A 9,912-nucleotide genomic window follows, 5' to 3' on the forward strand; every position below is an offset into this window, starting at 1 on the left:
GTAGCCCTGAAAAGGGCCATTTTTTGCATTAGCTCTGAGAAGAGCTGTTTGGTCCGAAAGCTGGTCTGGCGAAGTTGGGGAGTTGCAGCTCATCCATTAAAATCAGACCGGGCTTCCCCTCAGAAGCAGTGGTGACCTTGCAGTGTCAGGTCAGTTTCAGTTGTCCTTTGCTGTTGCAGCCAAGACTGTTCTCCCCAAGCAATCCTGACGCTGGGCTGGCTTCTGCTGCTGAGTTTGCCGGCCAGGGCAATTGAAGCTTGGCAAGCTGGAGCGGGTAGGTAGCGTCCGCATCCAGCGGTGGGCCAGCCAGGCCTCCAGCTCTGGCGGGGATGTTGGGGCATCCATGGGGAGGTCCTACATTGAGGTGTCCAGGGAACTTCTTCCATCTTCTTTTTCTTGGTCTTCTGCAGGTAGTGGACGAATTAAAAATTCACTCTACTCTTCTCTGTTGCCAGTGAACTTGTTTTGACAGTAGTGTGCTGCTGCCTTTTCCTCTCTTTCCTCAAAGGATTTCCCAGGTCTATTTAACTGTCTCTCAATGAGTAGTTTGCTTGGTGGCTTGCCAGTTGCAGCGTTAGCTCAATTTCTTAATGCGAACAGCATGTGGCACACTCTTATCCCAGATTAGGTGTTGGACATTCTGCTTGAGTGCTGTTCTCAGTGTTTTCTTCACCTCCATTATGACGCTCCCTGGGATTCGCCCATGAATGGTGTACGGGTGTGGTCCAGTGTGCAATGTGTCATTGGTGGCATAACTTTCCTCTTCCAGCTTGTGAGCGCAGTCCCGTTGTCTGTCAGGACAACAGGACTGCGCTGTTGTAGGTGTTCAAGAACCAAGTCTGCTGGCCTCCATGGTGCGAGTGATAGTGTCTTGGTCATTCATCGAGAGTCCCCGGGTTCAAATCCTGGACAAGCTGGCATTTTTTACATGCTACTTGTGTGTTATTCATCTATTTCATCCTCTGAAGCAATACCTAACGGTGGTCCGGAGGAGGTTAGAACCAAATCTAGGTAGCATAAGTGTTCTTCCCAGCTACTGCTGTAAACAATAATGTCATCCAGGTAGACCAGGCAGCACTGGTTGAGGAGGCCAGTGAGAACATGCATTAGATGCTGGGATGTGCTAGATGCATTTTTCAAGCCGAACGGCATGACCCAGAACTGGTATAGGCTACCTCTGGAACTGAAAAGGCTGTAAAACGTTTGGCTGATTTCTCCCGGGTTATCTGCGAATAGCCACTTTTAAGATCGATTGTTGAGAAGACGCAGGCACTTCCAAAGTATTTAATAGTCTCATAGATCAGTGGCAGTGATTCCCCATCTTTCATGATTTCGTTCAGGCACTGGAAGTCTACACAAAAATGTGGTAGAGTCCTTCTTAACAATGACTACTGGAGAGTTGTAGGGCGATATCGACAGCTCTGTCACATCTTGCCTCAGCATCTCTTCTACTTGTTCTCTTATAGTCCATTTCTTTTCTTCGGTGTATCAGTACATCAGTAAACAAAACAGCCGGCTTCCATCCCCAAGTTTGATCCCATGTACTGCTGACTGAGTTGTTGCAAGGGAGTACTGGAAAATACTCCCTGGTGCCACTTCATTACCATCTCCAATCTTGTCTTTACATCAGGGGATGCTGTACTTTTCACTGCCAACCAGTCCAGTTTTGATGCTTCAGGTTCGGGTTGATTGTGCCAAAAAATGGTTTTGCATGTTTCCCAGATGGAGGCAGCCCCGACTGTAGTCCAACACAGCTTGTTGTTCCTTCAGCCAGTCATGTCCCAAAATGATTTCTTCCTAAAACACAGAACTAGCAGAAGCGTTGCGGTAATTTGCGTGTTAAACGCAGAGAAGCTCTATTTGCACCTTCTGTGGTGTGGCAAGAAAGTAGAATTCAATGCCAGATCTATCTAGATGTCTGTGTTGGAATTAGCTTGCCACAGTAACAGCTCAGCTCTTCCAAAGCTGAAGTTGGCCGCTTTCGTGAATCATCCTGCTACTTCGACTGTGATTCTGGGGATGTCTGACCCTAGTTGATAGAGGGCCCCGGTTGGCTCCACAGCCGGGACCCTTACTCGCTTCCCTGCTGTGAATTCCTTATTGGGCAGTTCCTGTGAAAATGGCACTCCGGGCAGTAATGACCACGGAGACAAGCGGCTTGTATTGAGTTGCTTTGTCATGTGTTTTAGCCACGGAAGTATCCAGTGAAGCTCACCTACTCTATCCAGCGAGCTCTGCCCAGAACTAATGCAGATTCTGTGAGTATTGTTTAACAATGTAGCTTGGATCTCCTGTTTGTCTGTTTCAATGATGATGGCCTGATGCAGCTGGTTGTCAGTATCATGGATGGTTGCTGCTCACAACGAAAGTCGAATCTGGGGTCTGAGCTGCTCCAGCAATATTGGTAGGAAGGGCAACTTCACTACCAGGAGCTAGTTGGGGAATGAGTTTCTTCTATAACAGGAAAAGCTCCGCTGATTCATTAGCTCCTTGCTCCGTCTGTAAAGTTAAAACCAGAGCTTGGCAGTAGTTTGTGGATGGTTATAATGTTTCAAAATTGGTCGATTAACTCGAACCGATAGAGTTGTAGGTCTTTGTATTGCCTGGCCCAGGACAGAGCCTCTCCTTTCAGCTGCCCTTCGGCGTACTCAGCCTGTTGCTCAACAGGCACTCTCTGTTCTTATAGACAAGAAAAGAACAGTTCTGGGTCCTCATGTGGTAGACCACTGAAGGTTGCTGTTATCACCGGTGGATATGCTACACAAATGCCTGCAATAGGCAGTCAGTGTTAGTCTGTCGGCTAACATGTGGTCAAAAGAGGCGTGGTTATGTCCAGACGATCATTGCCCCATGTTGGGCGTCATTTGTCACCAAATGGCTTCAACAGCTTGTGGCACTTGATAACCTTATGGTAGTCATGAGAAGGGCTGTTGTCGTTGAATGGCTTTGACGGCTTCATAACCTTGTGATTGCCCTGAAAAGGGCTGTTATTTGTGTTAGCTCTGAGAAGAGCTGTTGGGTCCAGAAGCTGGTCTCCGGCAAAGTCAGGGAGTTGTAGCTTGTACATTGAAATCAGACCGGGCTTCCCCTCAGCAGCAGTTTGGTCCCCACTACAGCATGGCAGTGGTGGCTTCCAGAGCCCTGCAGTGTCTGGTCAGTTTTGGTTGTTTTTTTGTCAAGGCAGTTCTCCCTGAGCCATTCCACACTGGGCTGGGTCTGCTGGTCAGGGCGATTGAAGCCCAGTGAGCTGGAGCAGATAGTGTTTGCTCTGGCAGGGATGTTGGCATCCACCTGGTGGTCTCACATGAGGCAACCAGGGAACTTCTTCCATCTGTTCTTCTTCTTCTCCAGTTGGTGGTCGACAAATTAAAAATATCAGGCTCCATTAAAAGTGTGTGCACACTTTTATTAGAGCCTGGTGGGAAAACTGTGTGGCGGGAATGATGTTTGTACCAGCGCGTATGTATACTGTGCTCCAGCCAACATCCAAGCTGCTATCATGTTGAAATTAGGCATACATCTGGTAACAATATATATATATGCATCAAACTTAAGAACCTTAAAAACTTGAACATCTTTGAAATGATCCTTCATCTACCTCATAATTTAAGACTACATACATTTAAAATTCTATTACATATACTTTTTTTAACTTGCAAAATAAGTTTTCTCAAGTTTCTGGAAAACTGCACTTGGTCTCTCCTAAGAACTGGCCATTTGAATTTCTTGGCTATACCCATAACTCTATTTACATGACCATCAGTGATGGTCGTGTAAACTCCTCGTTAATTTTATTGTTTGTATTACAACCATAATTGTTGATGTCAATTAGAATTGCATAATTTGGTGGTGATTTCCAAACATTCCTCAATTAAAGCAAGTTACATTTGAAATGTAGTAACCAAAATTTCCTTCAATTTTAACCATTTCTAAAAGTATTTATCAATTCAACCCATATGTATTTCTTTTGTCTAGGTGTAATTTGTGAAAAGAATTTTATTATTTTTTAAATAATAGAGTTGATAGTGGTAGTCTTGTTCCATTGCTTAATTGCATTAGACCAATGATAAAAGTACTATGCAATAAATAATCCTATTTTGTTAAAGAGAATGTTTTAAAAAGTTTTATCAGTGGTAACTAATGACAAGGATATGAATTTTAAATCGTATCAGTTTGCAGTGTAGACCACTGATTAAACATTGCTACAACAGGAAAAAAAGCAAGATTTAAAAAATATAAAGCTTACATTCTCTGTTAAAATCAATGTCCTTGAATTTTTTTAATGGGCAGGTGACAAGATGTTACCACATGAAAACTATAAACTTTGAAAAACAGTAAGACTAGTTTTGTAATAAAACTACAGTATATTTATTTTTATCCAATATACAAAACCTTTAAAATATAGCCTTGGTATTTATAAAATTGTATAGATAAAACATAATCTGCTTTCATAAGTTGCTAAGATGAACTTGCATATAATAAATTATTTATCTGTAGCCTATGAATACAGCATATCCCTAATAGATAAGATTTTAAGAAGATAAAATAATATTCTAAAATTCAGAAAACAAGGCTACTTTTTTTTTGTTGAATCTTAAATATACATTATCGCACAAAACTCATACAAACTATCTAATTTGATTTACCTAGGATTTACGAAGTTGACTTGTAACTGTGTTTCTATGTAGCTTTTTGCAAACTACTTCATTTGAGATGTATAATTTTTAATACACATCATGGATACTAAAAATTCAATCTTTGAAACAATTTGGCTATTTGTAGAAAAGATTAAATCTTCTAATGAAATTGAATTTGTTAGGACATGTATTGCAAAACTCTACAAAACGATAAACGTTGCTTTGGTAGGCACTACATCATTTTCTAATGAAAATTGTATCTTTCAAATATAGACTTTTATTATCGAGTAGTTGTACTACTGTGTGTTGGGAAAGTTACTGTGAACTGGAATTATGGAAGTGTAATGATTATTTATAATTTTTATTTCATTATTTTAGAAACTTATGTAATAATAATTGGGAATAGTTCATAAAAGGTGTCAAAATAATCTCCTCCAACATTAGTATAATAATCCTGCACATGTCAGTTTATTTTCAATCAAACGTATACAATATTTAGTTTGTCGGTCATCTCTGGTCTGTTGTAATACATTGCTCATTTCACTGCCCCCCCCCCAGAAAGTAATCTGGGGGATCAAGTAATTATACAGGCCACAAACCCCTTGAAATGATTTGTTTACCAGACGTAAAAAAGTTACTGACCTGTTAACTTGGAACCAACCGTTATTGATATAAACTTCTGTTAATTTACTAATGAAGTTTATTAAAAGTGCGCTATAACGATCATTATTAACTGTGTTCCTGTAAAAGATTGGACCAACAATTCGCTTTCTATTAACGCGAATTTTCGCTTAGTGTAATTCATGAGGATTAGTTGTCAACCATAGTCTTGTATTTTGTGAATTAATATGAAACCACGCTTCATCTGCAAAAAAGGTAACATTGAGAGTACCTACAGAATTTTTGTCAATAAAACATTATACCCTTGACAACAATTCAGTCTTTTGGCATGATCTGTAGGTTTCAGTTATCTTACAACTTTTATGTGTGGTAGCAAGAACGATATCTTGCTGTTGTGCTAACTTGCACATTGATTTTGATGGACTTACAGCCATAGCATCTGAAATATCAAGCAGCTTCTGTTTGTTTAAGTTGTCTTCCACTTCGATCCAGATCCTGTTACCCAAAATTTTGACAAGTTCAAATTGCATTGTGGTGAGGAACTGGAAAGAATATTTAGAAACTTTACAGAAAACTTGTGCTTCATTAAATAAGTATACCAGTCACCTTCACGAAAAATGTGTTCCTCTACCAAAAGGACTGTTATGTTTCTTACAACTATTTATGCCAATAAACAAAGCATATTTAACCACATCTCGACAACTTCTTGTTTATTACTGTGCTACATCCAATGAACCCATAGGCAAAAAGCAAAAAAGACTGGAATGCACCACACGGTTATAAAGCATACTACATGTGACTTTCTGAATGCTTGTATTAAATCGAACTTATTGTCATTTTACCGTACTTTTTAAGTTGTTCAATACATCTCTTAATGAAGAAGCACAAAGCACCAACCTTAAAAATTGAGACCTTTTTTAGCCTCCAGGACTACCATTAGGTATTGCTTAAGAGGATGAAATGAAATATGATTATAGCATGCTTGACCAGGAACTTCTGGCTGAAAGGCCAACAGATGATGGTTATTAAAACTGCCCACTCTTTAAGCACAAGACAGAATTCAGTGCAGTCTGTTCTGTAAGTTCAGAATACGACAGGAGAAAATTTTTATATTTGCAAAATAAAATAATTGTGGTTAAAAGCAGGAATTTTTCCTACAGGATCCCTTAAGTAGTAGTAATATCTTCTTCGCTTCAACCCATATCCAGAAAATCTTACAAAACTTGTAGATTTAAGCTAACTGTTATATAGATCTATTAGGAGGAATTTCAAAAAATATTTTTTCCAGCCAAAATGTCAACTATAAAGGAAATAATTTATTTTATAACACTGCCAGACTGTTTCACTTTACTTCTGGTACAAATGTTTTCAACATTCACTGAGTGTGATTTTTTTTATTAGAGGTTAACAAATTTTAGTTCCTCACATGAAACTGTGATCTTACTCATTGTAATGGATTCAACCAATGACCAGTCAGTAAGGGAATTTCTGTCGCGTAGAATTTATAATGTAAGTCATCCTTTCAGCAGGTACATTGGTGTACTTCAACACATTCACTTACTTCATGTTCTGATTTTCAGCACTTTTGTATCAATAATTTTACAATTGAAGTATCATCAAGGTTTTGGAACTTACAAATCAATGTATTTCAGTGGTAATGTCATTCTGAAGAGATGAGGAACAGTATAAAAGTTGGTGTATGCTTGACATTACCACTGCCTAAGCTGACATATATGTTAGAACACAGCTTCAGAAAATTACACCAAACTCGACTGGTGTTTCATATAGCTCAGCATAATTTGTTTGCTGAACCAAGCTTAGTTTTATGAGCTGACAGCTTTGCATTTCATCTTTAATGTCAGAATAACCTCAGAAGTCATTTTCCCAACAAATCAAGGGATCTGCAACATCCTTAAAAGGTGCTGCTGATTACAAACTGCAACAGTTTTCTTAGATATTATATTGCAAGTGGTCACTAATTTTTAGTTTCATTTTCAGATGAATTTGAGTAGGGTGCTAAACATGTTTATGTATTTGAGCAAATTGGTGGAATTATAATGAACTGAAATTTTAAAACTGGTTATTTGTTTAAATTATATCCTAAATTGTATTGCATATACCTTATAGTATTACCTAAATTCTGAAAGAAAAGAAAGAATTTGAAAATAGCTCATATAAACATGGGCCTGAAAATGCTTAATTTAGAATTAGTTTATGGAAACATTCAACTAATTTTTGCTCAGAGGTAAAATGAAGTGATCTGAATTTCTTGGAACTGAAATTAAGTAGTAAATTTGATATACTCATGTGATTACTGACCTGAGAAATTAACAAATGTAGTCCACAATTTTATCTTTAGTAATTTTTGGGAAAATTGTAAAATAAAAAAAATTATGCAAAACAAAAAAATGTAATTATACATGTGAAGAATTTAATTCTGGGGAAATCTATTTAAGTAACTTCAACTAAATATGAAGAGTTTAGCTAATTTGGCTTTTATTAAACACAGAACTGTGAGAAAAATCCTGTATTATAATTCTAAATTGAAATAAAAATCATTTCGTAATTGAAAAATATCTAGGAACCAATCTGTTATTAAATACAACAATAGCTTAATGGTATTATTTCAGTTTCATTGGATTTGTTAAAAATATTTATAAATAGCTTTGAAAAAATAAATTGATACCTTTTTTATTTTGTATGTTGGCAGCATTGTATTTGAATAATCATTGGTTTAAAAATTGTAGAAAATACAGTACTTAAGATTTACTTGAAATTGCCTTTTTACTTTTTCAAATGAAGAATATGCAAACAATTTTTTTACAGGTATTGTTTAGGGAACTATGTTAGCAGCACATTATGAATATAAAAAAAAATTCCTCAATAGAAGGCTTTTTCTTCATTATCTCACTGTTTATGGAAAACTAATTCTTTTCCTAGATTTTGTATTTTGCTGAATAGCAAGAACATGTATAGATTGAGAACAGAATGTAATTTGGCAAGTTCAATGTAGTCATAGGCTTCAGAACTAGAAAAATTTCAAGTCACGCAGTACATTGGTGCAAATACTTTGTAAGAAAATCTCTACTCATACGACTTTAAGAAGGTTAAAGATTTACTACCTGGAGACTTCACTGAATTTAAATTTCTCTCACTGGCTTCAGTTACGCATCCTGAAGTAAGTTTAATTTTATTTACTGATAAAAGCAACTTTTTCAAAAGGGTTAATCCCTTAATCATCATTGCAGTTTTGAAAATCTTCCTGACTCAGTAGAAAGTAATGTATTAGGTGCGATATCATTGGATCATTTATTTTTTATCATCCTGTTGGAAATGTGTATTTAAATTTATTAGAAAATAACTTGGCATCTCTTTTGGAAGACATTACTATTAATGAGGTAAGTAATGATTTTTCAACATGATGGGGGCTCCTTCCCATTTCTGTTAAGAATTATTTGATAATAGGATTAAAGAACAATTGAACTGTGTAAGGTAGTCTTCAAGGTCACCTAACCTAACACAAATGAACTTCAATCTGTGGGGATCATATCAAATCATTAGAATATAAACTAGAAAAGTAGAATTTTGTGATAAGAATTTTCATAGTTAAAATTATATGAAACTATAATAAAAAATTAAGATGAGCCATTAACGATGGAAAATATTACATAAGCAGTAAAGGAAGTCATTTCGAACAATTATTGCAGTAGCCTAGTAAGTTTGTAATATGTTTTTTCCTTTTTTTATTTCTTGATATAGCCCAATATTGCAATACTTACATTTGTTTCAAATTACAGTACAGTATTTTTCTGTTACATTTCAATCTGTTTTGTTTTTAATGAAAGGCAATTCTCCTTTATATTTGTTGACTTTATTTATACAGATTTCCCAGAATTAATTCTCTAGATGTATATTTACAAAATTATATTTGTTTACTGGCAACTTAACAAAGTTAAACCTAAAACATTGTTTTGCTTTACAATAATTTTCTCAAAATCAGTAGAGATACAGTTGTGGGATTTGTCTTATTTACTTTTTCAGATCAATAACTACATGAATCCATCAAATTTACTCCTTAATTTATGTTCCAAGAATTAAATTACGGCTTCATTTACCCACGAGCAAACAACTGAAAATGTTTTGTTAGCTTTAACTTAAAAACAATTTCTAGATCCATACTTGTATGAACTTTTATCTTTATTTTCACTTGACTTATTTCGTTGTAGACTTAATTCATTGTAGTAATTCTTTCACTCTTTTTGCGAGATATTGTACTTATCTTTTTACGTAGCAGCATATTGTATACCAAAGTATTTTTTTATAATGCCTCTAAGTAATGTGATGTATACAGAGAGCTTTCATTGTATGTTTGTTTCCAGTTTATCTACACAGTAACAAGGAATGCAACTAGCTTAAGCTCTGCACTTTAAAAAACTGATAGCCCTTTACAGAATAAATAGGAATTATCAGAAGTATAGTAATATTATATACTATTTAGATAATCTACACGTAAATAAAAAAGAACACATTATAAAACAATATAAAATTTATTAAATCGTTAAATACCGATATTTGAATAACAGTTAAAATTTTTACACCATATGAACCAAATAATGAAAAAAGTGGCTGTGACTCGAAAAAACTGCCGGCAGTT

This window comes from Lycorma delicatula, chromosome 12, assembly GCF_047948215.1.
Source record: "Lycorma delicatula isolate Av1 chromosome 12, ASM4794821v1, whole genome shotgun sequence".
Taxonomy (NCBI): domain Eukaryota; kingdom Metazoa; phylum Arthropoda; class Insecta; order Hemiptera; family Fulgoridae; genus Lycorma; species Lycorma delicatula.